At 40.6% G+C, this 20,793-nt stretch overlaps 1 protein-coding gene across 2 annotated transcripts in view; it reads left to right on the top strand.

Annotated features, from left to right (window-relative positions):
* RSPO2 (R-spondin 2) overlaps positions 1–20,793 on the top strand; it is a 146,007-nt gene that overhangs the window by 115,892 nt on the left and 9,322 nt on the right. The gene's annotated exons all lie outside the window — the stretch shown is intronic.

The raw sequence follows: 20,793 nt of genomic DNA, 5'->3' as shown, positions 1-20,793 counted from the left end.
CCTGACCCTGGACGGCTTGCCAGGACACTAAAGCTCTTCAGGTTCCAGATTCCTAGCTCCTTCTTTTAATACCAGGTGCTTTACTCATGAGGCTCAAAGGGCGCCATGCTGCCATATAATAGAGCACTATTTTGTGGTCCTGGTATATTAGTCCCATGCCTTTGTGTCTTTTGATTCTTCCCACCTGTCTGGGCAGTTCCATCTCTAACTTACATATCTAGAGACCTAGACATAGTTTCTCTAAATCTTGACAATCCTCCCAGGAGGATAAAGACATCTCACAGCTCTGGCTGGTGTGGCTCAGTTGGTTGAGTGTTGTCCCTTGCACTGAAAGGTTGCCAGTTTGATTTCCGGACAGGGCACATGCCTGGGTTGCTGGCTCAGTCCCTGCGGGGGACGGGGGGTCGTGCAGGAGGCAGCTGATCAGTTTTACTCTCACATCGATGTTTTTCGCTCTTTCTCCTCTCTCTCTAAAAATCAAACTATTCTAAAAAAAAAAAAAAGACTTCTCACAAATGTAGGACCCAGTAGGAAGCCATGATATTGCAAAATTCCAAGGTGAATACTTAGATTACATCCCTTTTGAACCTTATCTCATAATGAGTATCTTTTGTATTTTTTAAAATTTCTCTTTATTGTTAACAGTGTTAAAGATGTCCTCCTTTTCCCCAGGCCTTCACAACCCTGTTGTCTATGTCCATGGGTTATGTATATATGCATATGAGTTCTTTGGTTAATATCTTCCCACCCCCTGCCCCCTTCCCTCTGAAATATGTCAGTCTGTTGCATGCTTCAATGTCTCTGGGTCTATTTTGTTTTGTCAGTTTATGTTGTTCTTTAGATTCCACATATAAGTTAGATCATGTGATATTCGTCTTTCTCTGACTGACTTATTTCGCTTAGCATAATACTCTCCAGGTCCCTCCATGCTGTCTCAAAGGGCAAGAGATCCTTCTTTCACAGCTGCATAGTATTCTAGAAAAAAAACACAACCCAAGTTATTTCACAAGCAAATATTTTTGTCATTATCATTATGAACAGAATTCTCTGTATTTTAGATTACTTTCTTAGGATAGCTTGAATAGTAGAATTGCTACATAAAAGGAAATATTTGCCAACATTTGTCGTTAGGTGGCTTTCCACAAGACTTGAATGTATTGTATCATTGTGCAACCAGCAAAGTGGAGTATCAGCCTTACCACACCTTGCCAGAACTACATTTTATGTTTTAAAACATAATCTAATTAAGTTTTAAAAATGTCATCTGTTTTCAATTAGACTTGTTTATTAATGAGGGGATCCCTCTTCCATTTCTTTGTTTACCAGTTACATCTTTTCTTTTGTGAATTGCCTTGGTAACCTTTGCCTGTGACAGGCAAAGAGCATGTGCATTCCTTTAAAAACTTAGAAAAATGGAATATAAAAGATTATGGGGTAATTTTATTTGTTAAGATGAGGGTCCAAGACTTACACAATGGCAAAGAGTTTTGAAATTATCACAGTTGGATAGTTATGACCTGATTATCATGTCCAAGTACAAGGTCTTTAATTTTTAGATGGATTGAAATGAGTACAAAGTTGTACTAAAAGGCTGAATTTATAACCTGTTATGTTGTACAATGATAGTTTTAGCTTCTGGTCTTGTCTTCTAAGTTTTCTAAGTCTCAAGTGCTGCCAACTAATCCAAACAGAGTTTAGGCACCAGCAAGACAAATGGAATTAGCTTTCTTTTGAAAAATTATTTTATGAAAATAAATTTTAAATCTTCCTTTAAGGTAAAATTTGGTATCATATATCAGAAATCATATATAATGGGTGACAAATTTGAGATCAGCATTTTTATGAGCATATAAATATGAAAGAGAATGGATAATTTAAGTACATGTATAGCCCAGCCAGTGTGGCTCAGCGGTTGAGCATCAACCTATGAATCGGGGGATCATGGTTCCATTCTGGTCAAGGCGCATGCCTGGGTTGTGGGCTTGATCCCCAGTAGGGGGTGTGCAAGAGGCAGCTGATCTATTATTCTCATCATTGATGTTTCTCTCTCTCTCCCTGTACCTTCCTTTCTGAAATAAAAATAAATACATACATACATGTATATTTCATATAAGTATATATGCAATTTCTTTGTCCAATTTCTTGTCACAGTCGACTGGATTTTTTTAATCCTCATCCAATGATATGTTTTTATTCATTTTTTTTTTAAGATAGAGAGGAAGTGGGGGTGGTGGTGGGGGAGAGAGAGAAACATCTATCAGTTGCCTCCGGACTGGCGATCTAACCTACAACTTAGGTTTGTGCCCTGACTGGGAATCAAACCCGCAGCCTTTTGGTGTATGGGATGAAGCTCCAACCAACCGAGCCATCTGGCCAGGGCAAAAGTTGACTGTTTTGGACTAGGTTGTGAACTGGGAAAATTATGCCATGTGATTTTTCATATTGATAGTGACATGGTTCATTTAAGCTCAGCATCAGCTCAGAGAGGTGTATGTATGTGTAAGTGAAGACTCCATTAGGCTGTGTTCACGAGGTTGCCTCATGGCTGTTAGCTTTCTGTGATGGAACACCATGCACCGGCTCAGAAAGACAGGCTGGACTTTCAACTAACCTCTGGGACTTCAAAATCCCCAAACCTGATTCAGTCTAAGGCTGAGGAAATGAAAGACCTGCTGGACAGTGTCCTCACAATCTTAGCTAATTCCTCAGGCCAGCTTAGGCTCCTGTTCTCTCTCTCCCTTCTCTTCCCTCACTCCCCCTTCCCTCCCCTCCCCCTCCCCCTCTCCTCCTTCTCATTCAGCACAGTAGTTCATCCTAACTGTGACTGTTCTCAGATGGCTTCTTATGGCAGACAATTGAAATAAACTACCTCCCTTTCTTCCCATCCACCTTCAAACACTATACCTACTTGTAGTATTTTCTCATGGAAGGGACACAGCTTTTCCTTTCAGGGCTACCTCAGTATTTCTGAGTCTTAGCCCTTGTTCAAGAGGACCTTATTCATCTCTTATGACCTTTTCTTTATTATATTTTCCTTCTCATCTCTACCAGCTCCTTTTAGTGCCTCATTATCAGCTCCCGACCTTCACATTTCCACCCACTTATCCCACACATACTGCAAATTAAAAATTTCTAAAATGACTTTTAATTCTCCTTTCAAACATGCTCTTTCACTGCTATGCCCTATTTTAGAGGATGGCACCAACTACCTAGTCATTTAGGCCACAACTTGGAAATCTTCCAAATTCCTCTATTATCCTTATTTCCCATTTCCATTTGGTCACCAATTCCACTTGATTCTACTTGTGATCACCACTTCCAAATAGTTTCATTTAACTTGTTGCCTGCAACCTCTCTTTACTCAACCCTACTCTTCCTCTTCCTTTTTCTTTTTTTTAAATTATATTTCTTATTGACTTCAGAGAGGAAGGGAGAGGGAGAGACAGATAGAAACATCAATGATGAGAGAGAATCATTCATTGGCTGTCTTCAGCATGCCCCACACTGGGGATCAAGTCCATAACCTGGGCATGTGCCCTGACTGGGAATCAAACCACAAACAACATCCTGGTTCATAGGTCAACGCTCAACCACTGAGCCATTCTGGCTGGACTACTCTTCCTTCTTTTTGCCCATCTAGACTACTATAGTGGTCTGACTGGGTTGTCTTTTTTTTTTTTTACTTTTTTGAGACCACCTCTAGAAGAGTACTCATTTAGTATGTAAAGACTAGAATCTTTTATTTTATCGAGGTATTGCCTTGAAACAAATATGCATGTTTATTAAATTTCTAAGTGAACTATTATTTAGTGGTATAGTTTAAAAAAACCACAGAGTGTTGCAGTTATTCTATTAGTGTGATCACCTCATGTTAAGTTTTCAGCCAACTGTTTTGTGTTTGTTGTTAGTTTCTGGTTTTGTGTAACTGGACTTCTGCAAATTTTATCCTATTTTACTTTTCTATATTTAATACAATATTTGTTTCTGTGATTTGATACAAACAAATGATTTGGCTAATTTGGTGAGAGCCAAGCATCCGAACATAAAGTAATGCGGAGTGATAACATTCATGTGTTTTGACAGCATTTAAGGGGGAAATAAAGGAGGCTTGTGTCAAAAGTATACTGCAGATCTCAAATTTCCAAGGGCATTACTGGATGTTGGCTATCTTGGAGCCATAAGTACTGCAAAGCTATAATTTGAAGGATATGTGAAGAATAAAGACCCACTTTATATTAGCATTTCTTTTTACTATAAAGGAAATAGCATTAATTTGAAGAGAGTTAGTTACACAAAGTAACTCTTGTCCATTGTTGATTTCAGTTTTTAGTGCAAGATTAATAAGAATTATTAAGTAGTTTAAACCCTAAACTTGTGTCTTGTAATTAGCTTAATTTCATGTCACAGGTTTTTATGGGAGCCATCTAGACTTTTTTATTCACTGGCAAAGTGCTATTACGTTTCCAGCCTTGATCGAGGAATGCTGGATTTTATGTATGTCCTGAAACAAATTAGCACAGTTTGGTTAAAACAGCTGCCTACATGATGAGAAACAAATTGGATGATAAAATCCTACTTGGTAGTTGAGCATGTCGATTAGTTAAGCTGGGATTCTAACCATGCCATACAGTCCTGGGATAAAATATGACACCCGGTGGTCAAGCCCAGTGTCTGGTGATAGGGCCAACCCAGGCCCGGCTCTGGCGGATGGTGGACGTGCCCCTCTGACAACAGCCCAGTTTTCTCCAAGTGTGAGATTAGGGCTATAGACTTAATAAGGCTTTACTGAGTGCCCGTCAGGAGTTAGATGACTTATTTAGGGATGAAGCCACATACTTGGAAATCATTACAAAACCTAGACTGGGTAATTTCAGTGCGCTGGTGTTGGTTATCAACTTTGTGGTTCAGATGCATCTGCATATCATGAGAAATCCCGATGGCAAGATGGTATGATGCAGGACATTTCCTAGGTCAGATGTTTGAGGGCATTTACACTGCTCATCAACAGTAACTTACCACTGGAAGGATCCATGCTACTTCAGAACTGGGGCAGTGGGAAAGGACGGCAGTTCGAGTGATAGAGATCTGGCTAACAGAGCCTACAAAGTTTAAATCTTCTTTTATCTTCATTCTCCTTTCAAACTCAGTTTCCTGTACTCCACTCCTACTTTATTTCTAAGTATTGATGCTCGTTTATAACCAGGCAATACAATATATTGGTTACAAGTAAAAGCTTTGGCCCTGGCCAGTTTGGCTCAGTGGATAGAGTGTCAGCCTGTGAACTGAAGGGTCCCAGGTTTGATTCCAGTCAAGGGCAAGTACCTTGGTTGCGGGAGGCAACCAATCAATGTGTCTCTCACATTGATGTTTCTCTCTCTCTTTCACTCTCTCTAGAAATCAATGGAAAAATTCCTTAGAAAAGGATTAAATAAACAACAAATAAAGAAGAAAAGCTTTGGAGTTCATATCTGTGGCTCCTTTATTTAGTAGCTTTGTGACTTTTGCAGTTTTTTAACTTTCATAAATACCTCAAAAGTTGTAATGAATACTAAATGGGCCACTACATGTGAAATGCTTGGGCACAGTACTTGGGAACCTATTAAATTGTAACTAATTATAACGTTGGTAATGTCAGCCAACTTAAAGAATATAGATAAAGCAGTCTTAATAGTACTGACCTAGAGAAGAGGTTCGCAAACCAAGGAGATCATCGGAATCACCCAGAAAGCTTAAAATAGGTGGAAGAATAGATAGAGATATAGATTCTTTTTATGAATACTAGAGCTGAGCTGGGGCCTTGTAATCCCCACTGGCAACATTTTTCCTTTCCCGCAGACATTTTGCCTTATAGCGCCTTAAGAAAATCAGAGTTAATAGTACAGACAGAATTGCTTTGCATTTTTTTTATAGTGGGAAATCTATTGGGGTAGATAGAAAAATATAAGAAGAAAAAAAGCTATTGAAAAGATAAAATTTATGTTTGTTTCCTACAACCTATCTATATACATAAAAGCCTAAGTGACCGTTACGACCAAACAACCAGTCACTATGATGCGTACTGACCACCAGGGGGCAGATGCTCAACGCAGGAGCTCCCACAGGCAACCTCCCGTGGTTCCCCCCCCCCCCCCCCCCGCTGGCCAGCTCCCTGACAGGCCTCAATCACCACCGGCCAGGCCGAGGGACCCCGCCCATGCATGAATTCGTGCATGGGCAGGGGGGAGGTTGTAGGGAGGGGGTGAGGGAGAGAGAGGAGAGGAGAGGAGAGAGAAATTGATTTAAAGTATCCTTCAGAGATTTTGCAAACTTAATGGAATGTTTTCTACCTTTGCAGGGCTGAGCCCATTTATCTGTATAATCTCTTCAAGATTGTAGTTATTGGAAGCTATGTCTCCTCTCTCCTCTTTGCAGAGAGCAGTTTGCAATTACTTGCTTACTTGGGTGCTGTTCTGCAAGTTTGCGTCTTTCAAGCTTGTGAGGCAGCCAAGCCACAGGATCTGGCTGGCTGTCAGCTGCTAAACAGGGGGCATGTAACTTGCCATTGGTCCCCAACTGAGAGAACTGTGGATGTAATTTCTTTTTGGTAAATATCCATCCTGAAGTGGATTTATCTCCTCTACACAGTTGTTTTCCTTGGGGTGTTTTCCTTTTGTGGAGTGATCCTCACTCCGTTGGACAGGAGAACTTCTGTAATGTTACTTATCCTTTGAAAACAACGAAAAATTACTTCTGCGAAGCTGTTCAAGTCAGGGGATGTGAAGTAAATCCCATTCGAACCAGCAGTGACCATCTCTCAGAGGCGGGAAGAGCAACTTCTAATTCATGTCAGACAGCGAACAGTCCGTGGGGTGACTGACCGAGCTGGGGCAGCACAGCCACCGAGGCTCCCAGCAGGGTCAGGCCTGTGCTTGGACCTCCCTGTGGTGTGGCTCTGAGTTAGACTGTTTCCCGTGGTTGGTTTAAGGAAGGCGAAGATCTGTTCTTGCTCCCTTGGCCTCACTGATTGTCTCTTTTGTTATCATCATCATCATCATCATCACCATCACCATCACCACCACCACTACTATTCCCACCATTTCTAACGCTGCGACCGACATATATTCAGCGCTTACCAGGGGCCATGAACTGAGATACAATTCACTTGATTTTCTTGTTTAATCCTAACACCAACTTGATCTGGTAGGAACATTTTACAGATGAGAAACTGAGGCTGAGAGAGGACACCAGCTCTGAGGCTTTGGATGAGCTAAAGGGGCAGAGCTGAGGTTTGCACTGAGGCGCTCAGTCTCCAAAGAGCATGTTCGTAACCTCTATGCTATATTGCTTTCCTGAACTAAGATGATTATTGGAAAGTATTCACTTCAGGAAGTCGCCACTTTTAAATGTTCCATACATAAAAACTTGAAATGGCATTTCTCCCAGTTCTGTTACTTGCACATAATGTAAGTACCTTCAGTGACGGAGTCAGAAGGTTAGGCTAGAAGTAGTGTTGGAGGAATCTTTGCGTGATTTGGCAAGACTACATTTCTACTCTCTTGTTTAAAATAAATATGACATTTCAAAAGAAGAATAGGCAGTATGTGTTTATATAAAGCTAATTATTGATGCAAACTTTGTTAGATAAGCAGTGCATCTGTTAGCTATATCTTTTTTAAAGGGTAGTAAAAGATGATATAATAAGGTTTAAAGAACATAAAGATTATGGGGAATCCGGTGGCCAACTAGTTTTCTCTCTCTGAGAAACTAGACTTAAATAACCACAGAAGAGGGTTTGGAGTTTAAGTAATCAAAAGCTCCTTCATACTTAAGATTATTAAGAATACTTAAGTATTCTCTTGGGTCTCTAAAATACTCTTCCAGGATAAATGGGTATAGACATATTTTAAGGCAGATGCATGGAGTAGATGAGCTCTCAAAGTCATGTCCAGCATTGTGATTCTCTGGTGGAGAGGGTCCACATTTAATAATTCTGATTGATCAGGAGAGTTTTAGAATTTGCCATTTGTCATTAGTTTAAATAAATCAGACTGGACTGGGGAACTGTTCTTAGTCATGCAAACCTTAGTTGTACATTTTCTTTCTAATACAGAGTTGTTGTTGTTTTTTAACATACTTTGGATTAATGATCATTAGGTAGAATGGTATCTAGATGGATTTGTCCTCTCCTGACTTCTCCCTATTATACTTATAAGTTGATAACACTGTACACTAACACCAATGGGCCACCTGTCTTCAGAATCCAGAAATACATTCTAATAACTAAAAATCAAAAGCACTGAATTGAAAAAAAAAGTAGAGAATCATTAGCATTATGCTACCGATGACTGTCTACTTGAAAGCTAGAAATGGCTTTCTCCGGTCCCAACCAGCTGACCCCTGGGGCAGAAGTGAAAGTTCTCTGTCAATTAGAAAAGTGGATAGATGTTCTTTTTTTTGGCATGGCCTCTGCTTTATAATAATATAATGATAATTTAACTAATAGTGAATACTTAATATTGCAGCGATTGTATTAAGTATATTAACTCACTTAATTACTATAATTATTATATAGGGTAGGAACTGTTATCTCCAATTTCCAGATGAGGAAATAGAAGCACAGAGATTGCCAGTGTTCACTGTGTGATCTGAGCAAGTGAACAGGGCCAGTATTTGAACCCAGACTGTCTGGCCTCCAGACATATGCTCTAATGACAAGGATAAACTGTCTTTGAAGCAAGATTTCTCTTTCTTACATCTTTCTCTCCAAAGCCTATTCATATTGCTCTTCCTACAAATGCTCACCAACTCCAAGAAAACAAATACATAAGAAATAGGTGGTACTTTGTGTTTTGGAAAATGTGGTTCCCTTAAGTGCTGTTAAGTCAGGGGGATGATGTAAAGAACCCTGACTGGGTGACTGTTCAGGATTAGAATTTAATATATTTCCCTTCAATGTGTTAGAAACCCAGACAGTAGCTACGAGAAGGTTCCATCTGAGTCCAGCAGTATCATAGCAGAGTGGCCTAAGCATTGGATTAAGTTGGGGGATGGACAGATCAAGTCCAATTCATGTGTTGGGATGAAAATGGAATTTAATCAACACCTGGATGGGCAGAGAGGGGAGGTGGGTCCAAAGGCAGTCTCCACAACTCATCTCTTAGATCTGAGTAGACTTCCTTTTTTTGAGAGAAAAAGAAAAGTGAATTTATGGAATAATTATTGTTGAATAAGAGGGAAATCATCTAAAACTTAGCTAACTTCAGACTCAACTCCTACTATTGTTGCAATATAAGGCCAGAAGAAAAATTTGGAAAAAAATGTTTGTCCTCAATAGAATGCAGGGAAGACATATTATTCAAAAAATAAGTTAGGAAGCAATAATGAATAGGCAGCGATAAAAGAACAACATGATCAGATTAAGAGAGGTCAGGTGAGATAAAGATTTAAAGGTGACCCAAACATAATTAAAACTTTCCTCAGCGAGTGTCAAGTATGTAATTGATCGTTTGGAAAACAGAGTAATGGTACTGAGGAAAATCTTGGGAAACAAATAGAATTTCAGAAGCAAAAATTGAAACTGATGATGGAAAAGGTTATTAACAATAAAAAAAACCTTGAGTGGAAAGATTGTCTGAGTCTATAGAGCCAAACAACTCAATATGTGAAGGAGATATCTATATATAGTCACAGTCTGGCAAAAACATTTGAAATAAAAAGGATAGAGAAAATTCTGCATGCATCATAGCATCCATAAGGAAAGTACTTTACATCCAAACGACAAAAATAAAAATCAAGCTGCCCTCAGACTTCTAGTTTTGATGTCTAAAAAAAAAAAGGTAGTGGAATAGCACCTAAGTTTTGGAAGATGAAGAATGTGACTCTATAATCTTATAACCCAGCCAAGTTATCATTACTGCTGCGCCAGGCTTCCTGAACGGTCACTATCTGCTGAAACAACTTGCAAACAACTTTACACCAAATTTATGAACCCAGCCCCTCTAGGTTTACATGACTTGCCAGCAAAAACATTCTAGTAGGATGTGAGTCCAAGCAAGAAGGATGTGCCGTGCATTTCAATCCTACTTCAGTAGTCCTCCAAAGAGGATAGTGTATATTCTGGTTATCTGTTGTTTGTGACAAACATTCCAAAATGTAGCAGTTCAAAATCAAGAATTTTATTATCGTTTCACATGGATGTGTGAGTTGACAGCGTGCAGCTGGGAGGCTCTCTCTTGGGGGCACTCATTCTTGTGTGTCAGCTAAGTGCTGAAGAATGGATGCACTGGAAGGCTTCTTACTCCCATGTTTGGCTCCTGGGCTGGCATGGCTGCAAAACGTGGTGTTGGTTGAGCATCTTTCTATCCACTTAGTCTCTCCATTTGGTTGGCTTGTGTTTCCGTACAGTGTGGTAGACCCAGATGAAGCTGTAAGGCTTCTTAGGAAGGAAATCCCAGAGTATCATCTCTCTCATGCAAGTTGGTAAGGCCACCCTGGATTCAGAGGGACAGAGGCATGAGGAGAGAGACTGGCCTCTGGATGGGGGAATGGCATGCAGGGAGGGAAGAAAGTGATGGCAAGTGACCTGGAGTCACCCTACTACAGCTGTCCTCCCTGTTCACGTGATTTCCAAATGCAGGCTTCCAATCCTATATGGTATATTGCTTAGTTAACGTGAATATATCTATCAAAGACTTTATTAAGTTTTATTAAATAGGCAATTAGGCTATCTAACTCTTTTTTAGTCAGAAATCCTTGGCTGGATTATTACATGGGTGCTGTCAAGGATTTTAGTGAAATTCTGGGACATTAGTTGGGGTATTTTCATAAGTTGGAAACAAATTACTTTTTCCATTTTAAAAACAGAAGATAGGCCACCACTATCCAAAAGTTTGCTACAAAACATGTTTCCAGGAACAAGTTAGATTCAGGTGGTGAGGGTTCTTGTAGAGAAAGGACAGAAGTTTCAAAGTGCAATGCCAATGTAGTCATTCCTTGAAAAACACTTTGCAAAATATCTTAAAGAAGAAACCAAGTAGTTGATTAGCATTTCTGAGCTATGCTAACATTTTCTGTTTCAAAGATTATCTGTCTAGCTATCTAATCTTTGGTTAACAATGGTTATTTCCAGGCATAGTTTCTCTATGTGTTTTTATGAAGTATTTTACAGTGATTTTATATTAATTTTCTAAAGAAAAACCATACTTACCCAAAAGTCCATGTAATTTACATGCATAGTTTAAAGAACAATAATAAAATAATCATGCCTGTATATACCATTTTGTTTATAAAATAGATCATTATTAGTCACATCACCAAAATAGCAGAGTAGGAGGCCCTAGTCTCTATCTCCACATGAAGATCAATAAGTAGATAGCTGCCTACAAACAAAAACAGCTCTGGGAGAGCTCTGGAATCCACTGACGAAGTCCCAGTAACCCAGTGGGACAAAAAACCGGAGCATAACCACACAGAAAGGGCAGGAAGAACAGCTTCATTGTGCCTGTATCACCTCATCCGCCAAGCGGCATTGCTCAGGGCCAAGTGCGAACTCTCCCAGGGAAAGGCCTCCTCTCCCCGGGAAAGGCTCCCGCAGCCTTTAGGGGCCCTGTGTGAGGACCCACTTCAGACACCCAACCCAGAGACCAGCAAAGCGGAGACACAAAGATGGCTAGGAACCAGGAAGAAAAGCCAGGGCTACCAGTGCCAGCCACACAGTGGGAGCAACCTGAGGTGCCAATCACACCAGCAGCTTTCGTCACTGAAGAAACCAAGGCCAGCACAGCCACCACAGACCCCCTGCAGATTTCACCGGTTTTGCCTCACAACTATTCATGTTTGCTGATGCCCCCCACCTTTTCCTGCAGAAGCCGAGGACCCACACTGGCAGCTAGTCCAGGCCTCTGTGGCTGTGTGAGTGTGCAAGGTGTCAGTCTAGACGCCACTTCTGTGTACGCCTTTGGGGGTAGCCCCTCCAGCCCCATCTCTGTCAGCTGGTCTCCACTGCCATGTGCAGGCCTAAGGCTACACCATGCAGGCTCAGGAGGGCATGCCCACAGCCAGGGGCCCCATCGCTGCTTGTGGGCCTGGATCTGGCCCTGTCTCCTGCCATGGCCTGTACCACTGTGCCACCTGCAGCTAACACCTCTAGTTGTCTATCCGCCTTCCCCCAGACTGACTCCTGACACTGACCTTCACTGCTGTGCCCCAGTGAGCAGAACACCAGCAGCCAGCCTAGTGCACACTGACAGCAAGGCTCCTGCTGGGGCCAGGGCACCTGTAGCTGGCCTTAGCCCTGAGGCTTGCCCTGGTTCCCACCACTACATGTGTGTTTGCATCTTGCCCACTACCCAGGCACAGGCCTATCAGAAAAAGCATTACAGAAAACAATTCCATTTACAGTAGCATAAAAAACAATAAAATACTTAGAAATAAATTTAACCAAGGAAGTGAACAATCTATACACAAAAATTGTAAGATATCAATGAAAGAAACTGAAGAAGACACAAAGAAATGGAAAGATATCTCAAGTTCAAAGACTGGAGTGTTAATATTGCTAAAATATCCATTCTACCCAAAGCCATCTATAGATTCAATGCAATCTCTATCAAAATTCCAATTGCATTTTTCACAGAAATAGATCAAATAATCCTAAAATGTTGTGGAACTACAAAAGACCTCAAATAGCCAAAGTAATTTTGAAAAAGAACAAAGTTGGAGGCATCAGACTTCCTGATTTCAAACTATATTACGAAGCTACAGTAATCAAAACAGTATGGTACTGATATAAAAACAGATTCATAGGCCAATGGAACAGAATTGAGATCCCAGAAATAAACTCACACCTTTATGGTCCACTAATATTTGACAAAAAAGGCAAGGATACCCATAAGGAAATAAGGAAAAGACAGTCTCTTCAATAAACGCTGTTAGGAAAACAGAATATCCACATGCAATAGAACAAATTTGGGCCCCTATCAAAAAATGAACTCAAAATGGGTTAAAGACTGAAACGTAAGATAAAAACTATAAAATTCCTAGAAGAAAGTACAGGGAAAACACTCCTTTCAGAAAGGTTGTACTGCTGTATACTTAAATCAGACATGTATACAAATACTTCATTGTTTTTTCATCTGCTTCATTGCACTTAATTTTGCATGTATATAGTATATACAGGTGTATAACTGTTGGGAGTTGATATTCCTGCAGAATAACACTTGGGGAAAGAAATTCTTACCCACATAACAATATGTATTCAGATACTCCTTAATGGGGACTGATTTAATTCTACCTCTAAAATAAACTCTTGCTGGCACTAGGAAAGATGCATTACTCAGAAGGAAAGAGAATATTTCAGCCAGTCAGTACATTCAATTTATGAAATGCACAATTTGTGGAGTTATGTGGAATGAATTTGGAAAAGGATTTATACTCAAATACTTTTTACTTTAACTCTATTTTATTATTGAAGTCTGTGACAGAGAATACATTTTAAATTTTCCTGCTGGAAAGAGCATTGGTTTTTTGGCTTTTCCTTATAAAGAGATCCAGGAAAGACAGTATGCGAAAGGAATAAGGAATCAAGGAAGGTTACTGAATGCGGGGGCCTGAAGCGGCGGGGGCCAGACATGGCGGGGATCTCCCTTTTCCGCGTCCCGCACGGAAAGAGAGATGAACAAACCGGTTCTAAGTGGAGGCGGCCAGGGATTGAGAAATAATAGAAATAAAGAAAACAAGACACAAAAATAGATTCATGAAGCTGGGGCTGGGTGGGACGCCATCTTTCCTCTCTGATGGAGAGGCAGCATGACGACGACGACGACGACGACCCTGAGCCACCCAGCAGGTTTATTTTATATCCCCAAAATCCAGGAAGTAACACCAAAACTTAGGATCAAAGGAACTTATTTGCATTCTTAACTAGGCCCTAGCATTACTGGATTTACATATCTAGACCCGCCCCTGCTGACACCTGGGCTGCTATGAAGTCAGAACTGATTAACATGTCCAGCCTCATTGGGGAAGCATGTTCCCAGGGCTGTGACTCGGCCTAAGCCAAGTTCAGCTGATGAATAAGGAAATGCCCAGGTGCCTCCCAGGCGGCCCTCTACAACTGAAATTGTCTGTGGCTTCTGGAAGTCCGCACACTTTAGATACAGAATGAGTCAAACAGGAATTAACTAGTTTTTATCGCTTGAATTTAATATTACCAGATAAGTTGCCCATATACAGCGTGGGGCAAAAGTAGATTTACAGTTGTATGTGAAATACAAAGTTTATTCTTTGTTGTTAATCCTTTCCTGAGGATTTTTTCTCCATTGCTTTTCTGAGAGAGTGGAAGGGAGGGAGGGAAGAGAGAGAGAGAAACATTGATGTGAGAGAAACACATCGACTGGAATGCCTCCCACCTGGGTCCCCCGGGGCAGACAGGGAACTAGCAACCCAGGTACATGCCCTTGACCAGGAATCGAACCAGCGACCCTTCAGTACCAGGGCACAAAGTTTATTCTTGTATTACTATTTATTAATTGTTATATTATTTTTTCATACAAACAACTGTATGAAAAAATGCAGTTTTGCCCACCCCTGTATTCTTAAGAGAATCCCTCCCATTTGCTTTTTTTCTTTATCCCTTTGGTAATGTGAATGTGACCAGACACAGTTTAGCCATAATAATTATTTCTCTTTTTCCTTCCTCCCTCCCACTCACTGAATAACTTCCCTCAACCAGATTTGTTTATTTCCATATTTTATTTATAAATACATTAACTGGGAGTGAGATAGCAATTTATGCTTTGCCCTTAATAAGAATTATTTTCCTGTATTTTATGGTGTAAAAACTGGACCCTTAAAGAAACATTGTTCAGTGCAAAATGTTCTTTGTCAGAGCTGGAAAAATAGCATTCATTAGTAATGACTCCAAGCCATAAACTTTTACCATAGGAATTTTGCAACTCATGTTGAATTTACAATTTTTAATTCTTTAGTAATTTAATCTTATTTTTAAAGAAACTTATAATTTGTTGGTCATAATCCTAAAAAATATAATTTTATGCTGTAAGATGAATATATATATATATTTATGTGGAAGTAAACTGTTCTCTCAACCAGTGTGCCCAGAGGTAGTCTATGGAGGGATATATTTAGATACCCTTGCACTTAGGAATATACACACTCACATTTCAGAGAAATAGTGCACAGTCATTTTAGGGTGGCTTGCTTCATTGCTACTGAAACTATTAGTGACTAGAATTTAAGAATAAATGAATGGTCATTAAAATATAACTGCAGTTTTCCTTCAAAGAAATATTTGATTTATATTAGAATCAATTAACTTTTAATAAAACACTTAGATGGTGATCCCTGGGCATTATTATTTTGGTAGATTTTTAATTTTTTTATAGGATTAATTGGAAAACACATTAATTTTAGGCAACTAAAATATACTTATTACTTCTAAAAAAGTATCAAAATATAAATGTTAATTTTTAACACTTACCACCTACACATTTTGTCTTTCTTGTATTATAATCAAACTGATTTGAAACGATTTCCAAAAGTTAACTCACTCATCTTCTGAGTTCTGTTCACGCTACTGTCAGAAAAAACGGTTATCTAATTTTTGAAAATGGTAAAGCAGGAAAGCTTTATCACCTCTGTTCTCAGTAACTCAGTCTATAACTTCCCTAACAGACCAGGAGTTATTATGGCTTGTTACACCTTTGTAGTTGTAATTCTATCTATTTTTAATTAGCAACATAGGGAAAGGTAGAAAACAGTTCTGTTTTTAAAACATAACTTTGTACATATCCTATGAGCATTGACATCATTTTTTTGTTGCTTGAAAAGGCATATTCTGTAATCTTTCCTCAAAGTTCTTTTTTTTTTTTTTAATTGGTTAACATTTTCATTTTTAGCACCTCATTTGGTCATGCTAGCTTGCATTGTTGAAAGCCAAGTAGGATGCAGTATTCAAGCACAGTAAATGGACAGTGCTTCCCCCACCTTCCTTCCTCTGCAGGGTCCCTAACTTTCTAGTCACTGTTAATAGGCATTTTGAAAATTAAATTTGTTGGAGTGACATTAGTTAATAAAATTATACAGGTTTCAAGGGTACAATTCTATGATACATGATCTGTATATTGCATTGTTTGCCCACCACCCAAAGTTAAATCTTCCTTCACCTTATATTTGACCCCCTTTATCCTTTACTACCCCCTACCTCCTTTCCTCTGGTAACCACAATTATTTGTATCTATGAGCTTTTCTTGTTTGTTCATTTGTTGCTTTCAGTTTTCTACCCCACATATGAGTGAAATCATATGGTTCTTAAAAGGCAATTTTAGAGTTATAATTCAATTGCACTGATCTATTTAGCTTGCTTCAGAATAGATCCCTGAGCCTGCCCTGCTAAGATTGTGAGAAGTTTGTTTTTTTATAACACACAAGAGGCCTGGTGCATGAAATTTGTGCATGGGTAGGGTCCCTAGGCCTGGTCGGCGAGCAGGCCTGGTGCCGCCTGCTCGCTGACCCCACTCCCCGCCACCGCTGCTGGTCGAGGTCTGCGGGCAGCTCCTGTGTTGAGTGTCTGCCCCCTAGTGGTCAGTGCATGTCATAGCAACCAGTCGTTCGGCTGTTCAGTCTATTTGCATATTAGGGTTTTATATAGACAGACATAAAGCTCAATGATATTCTTTATATAGCTTTCTCATCCAGCTTCAGGGATGTCTTTCCTGAAATTTTAGTAGTTAGAGTGAGACTTTTCTGTTGGATATCTCATTCAGTGATGACTCAGTTTAAATCACTTTGATTGTGTCTTAATTTTTTCCATGCTATTTGTAAACTTTTGGTTTCTCATCTTTCCCCTTAAACACCAAAATTAAATAAAAATAATTAGAACATAATGATACAAACATGGAAATAAGCAATGCTTGGGAAATACGACAGATACGTATTGTGTATGTGTGTATGCACACACATCTGTAGTAGCTTCCTTTGATTTTAGTTTATATGTTTAACAGTCTATATACCATATTTTCAGGCGTATAAAACGACCTTTTAACCCAGGAAAATCTTCTATACGCCCAGTTGTCTTATACGCCAGAAAATACGGTACTTTTTGTGGAGAGTGAAATACCATTTTAAGTTGAGGGGAAATAAACCCATTTTATGAAACATTAGGATTTTTGTAAAAAAAAAATTAGCCATGTTTTGCTCTTTTATTATCTGGTGATCACAGACAAAGGTATTAGCAATTGAGATAAGTCAGCAAAGTATTAGACCTTTTGAAACCTTAGAAATGTGAAGTCTCTAAGAATCGTTAGGTTCGGTTTTCCTATAATTGAAATCCCTCACTGCTATTTGGGTAGTTGACAAAAGATTCTACAGTGACCAAAACATTCATCTGATCTTTACTTGTGGATAGAAACTATTTATTTTGGCAAATATTTGTTTACTTTCCTTGTCCTGCAAGAATAACAAAGAAAATATGCCCTTGATTCTGGTCTCATATCAAACCAATGATGGTCCTGGCCTCCATTTTATGAATTTTATGGTCCAGTCATAAAATGACCGGTCATAGGGTTTGTGGAAGTCTGTGGTTAAAGAGAAGAGTGTAACACCTTCTTCCTCCTTCCTCTCTCTCAGGAGACCACATTTATTATATTACAAAGGTGATTGGAAAAGTATAGCATAACTAGAGGCCCAGTGCATGAAAATTCATGCACTGGAGGGGGTGGTCCCTCAGCCTGGCCTGCCCCCTCTCACAGTCCAGGAGCCCTCAGGGGCAGGAGTTGACCCGGCGATCAGGGGAAGGCGACGCCCCATCACACCTTTGCTGCTGCCACTGCCGGTAGTGCAAACCTCAGCTGGCCCTGGTTACCTATGCCTTGGGCTGGCCCTGGGCAGCTGGGCAGCTGCCATCTGAGGCTTATCTGAACCTCGGGCCAGCCCTGGGCGGCTGGGCAGCCGCCATCCGAGGCTTGCCTGTGCTTCACGCCAGCCCTGGGTGGCTGGGGGGCTGAGGGAACTGGGGGACACCGGAGGCAGGCGTGTGGGCCTGCCGCCCCAGCGGGGCTGAGGGGATTGGGTGCCGCCATCTTTGAGGGCGTGGCAGTCAATTAGCATATTTCCTCTTTATTAGATAGAATGGATAAGATCATAAACTGTGGGACCAGACTACTGAGTTCAAATCTGAATTTTACCATTACTGGCAATGTCATCTCAGGTCACCTGACTTCTCTCATCTGTAATTTCATCTGCTGTGAAGTGGGACCAAGGACACTATTTCATAGGGATATTATTAGTATGAAGTTAGTTAACATGTGTAACACACTTAGTGCCTAGCACACAGCTAACACATCAAGGTGATGATGACAACTTAATAATTTAGAAGAACCTCAGAGCACCTTTCTGAAAGAAGGAAAAAAGACTTGTAATATGCTTCCTCTGTCTGTAATACAACTAATGCCACCCTAATGCCTCTGGTATTTGTGTCACCTGGTCTGAGGGGTACTGTTCTTGTCTTTGCAATTTTTGAAGTGGCAACTCTATATTCTAGTTAGGAGGAAGCCCCGAACTTGATAATAGTTTTAATTTTTTCAAGTGCAATTTTGTTTTTTCTTTTTTTAACTCTTTAGAATTTCTGCAAACCCACTAAACTGTCTGTCAAAACAGAACCTGTTCATTGAGTGAATTGAGAGATTCTGTAGAGTAAAGCTAGTCTCTGGAATCCAACCGCTGGGAGAAATGAATCTGCTGTAACCGGAGTGACCTGCAGCCCCTTCCCTTGAGCACAGAGATCAGGGACCCTTTGCCTGTGTGCACATTCCACTGGCCACGGGCATCTTGATTCCTGCTGCTTTCTTGGGGCATCACCACAAACAGAACCTGGGGAAGGGAGTCCAGGCAGAAAGAGGACTTCATTTACAATTTGGAAGCTATTTCTCAGCTCAGTTGGGAAGGAGGTTGCAATGCATTCTGAAGTACTCTCACCTAGCACTTCCTTCTTTCTCCTGTTCCCAAGTCCTTTCTTTTGCCCACGTCCTTTTTAGAAGAGCTTCATGCTCTAGACTTCCCTGTTATCTTAACTTTGCAATGAACCACCTCTGAAGCTAAAACAGTAACAATAATTCCAGATTTTTCCTCCTGAAGGTTTCATTCAGGAGTCAGTGTATGGCTAGGGAACCTATGTTTTGAAAAAGCTCCCTGGAGGGTTCTACTATTTCTGGCCCATGAACAGGTCTAAACTTCTCCCAAGTCCCAGTTGAAAAAAAAGCATGCTGTGTTTTCTTCCCTTGGGTTTTGCCAAGGACACACTGTTGACTCTGAATTGGAAATGCTAAATGTATTGCTTGACCTCAGGAAACTGAGGCTTTGAATGCCTTAACTCCAGTAAATAATTAATATGAAAAATACAGGTGTAGGCCGGGCCCTTGGGGGACCTAATGTGCCCCATGGGAACTCTGATATCTCAGGGTGCTGAGTGGGGAGGTTGATGCTTTTCTTCAGTCTAGTATATTAATTTGTTTGTTCAGCAGCCATTTTAATGATTATGAGATCAAAGAGGTTTGCTGGGCACAAGGGATCCAAAAAGTACAGGTTTTAGAATCTGCCAGATGTTGGTTTGACTCAATGCTGAGCTATGTGATTTGGAGCTATTTACTTAACTTCTCTAAACTTATTTCCTCATGAGCAAACTGAAAATCATGCTTACCTTGCGGACCATTGTAAGGATTAGAAATAATACATGTGAGGTACCTCATATATGGCTATAATTTGTTCAGCATTTATGTGCCAGGTATAGTTTCTGGAACTTTACTAGTATATACATTGTCTTTACACTTCACAGCAATACTGAAGTGGGTACCAATGATTTTATCAGTTTAGAAATAAGAAAACTAACCCTCAGAAAAAAGTAAGTAACTGGTCCAAGATCACTAGCTTCTAAGAGGCAGAGGTCTTTTTTGAATCTATGGCTATCTGTCCTCAAGCTCATGTTCTTAACCTTGTGTCCTCAATGCCTGCCCAGTCCAGGGTCACGTGACTGCTCCACCCCTCCAGGATAGACCTGGGAGTGACCAACCCATTGGCTGGCCCAATGACTCTATGGGTTAACTCACAGGGGGAGCAAGGCATGTGGAATTCCCCTCTTGGGAATATGTGATTAAGACAAAAGAGAATGAGGCTATTATAAGAGGGAGGTAAGCTGAAAGATCATGGAGTTTACTTAGGGCCAGGGTCACCTTCATAGACCACGTATAAACTGAAGTTGAGGGCAGTTGCCACGTGACACCCAGGAAGAACAAGAAAGTTCATTTTATGATGGGTGACAAAGACCACATGGCTTTGGGTCCAGCCCATATATCTTTGCTCTGACTCCCTTTATTAGGTGAAATAAGTGAATATCTATAACTTAATTTGTGGAAAGACTCTTACCAGGACTCTATGGCATATATTGGTCTTAACTGTAGCTATCTGTAATTATTCACAAAGTAGGGGCCCAGTGCACGAATTCGTGCACCTTGAAAGGAACTGTGGGCCACGAGGCTGTGGTGGGCACAGGTGGGTTTTGGCCCATCCTCTGCGCCCCCACCACTCCCATGCGCTGACGGCGCTGGCCACATTCGCACCCGCTGACTGCACAGAGTGACTGGGGCCGGCACCAGCAGCGGGTGTGAGTGGTGGCTGCTGCCCTGATCACCCCTCAGGAGCAGGGGGAGGTGGAGAAGCCCTCAGGGGCAATCAGGGCTGGTCAGTGCAAGTGGGGCTGGTACCAGCAGCAGGTGTGAGTGCTGGGTGGAACCAAAGAATCTTCAG

This window comes from Eptesicus fuscus, chromosome 19 (genome assembly GCF_027574615.1).
Source record: "Eptesicus fuscus isolate TK198812 chromosome 19, DD_ASM_mEF_20220401, whole genome shotgun sequence".
Taxonomy (NCBI): domain Eukaryota; kingdom Metazoa; phylum Chordata; class Mammalia; order Chiroptera; family Vespertilionidae; genus Eptesicus; species Eptesicus fuscus.
Note: the sequence above shows the minus strand (reverse complement) of the source record. Positions and strands in the feature narration are given on the sequence as shown.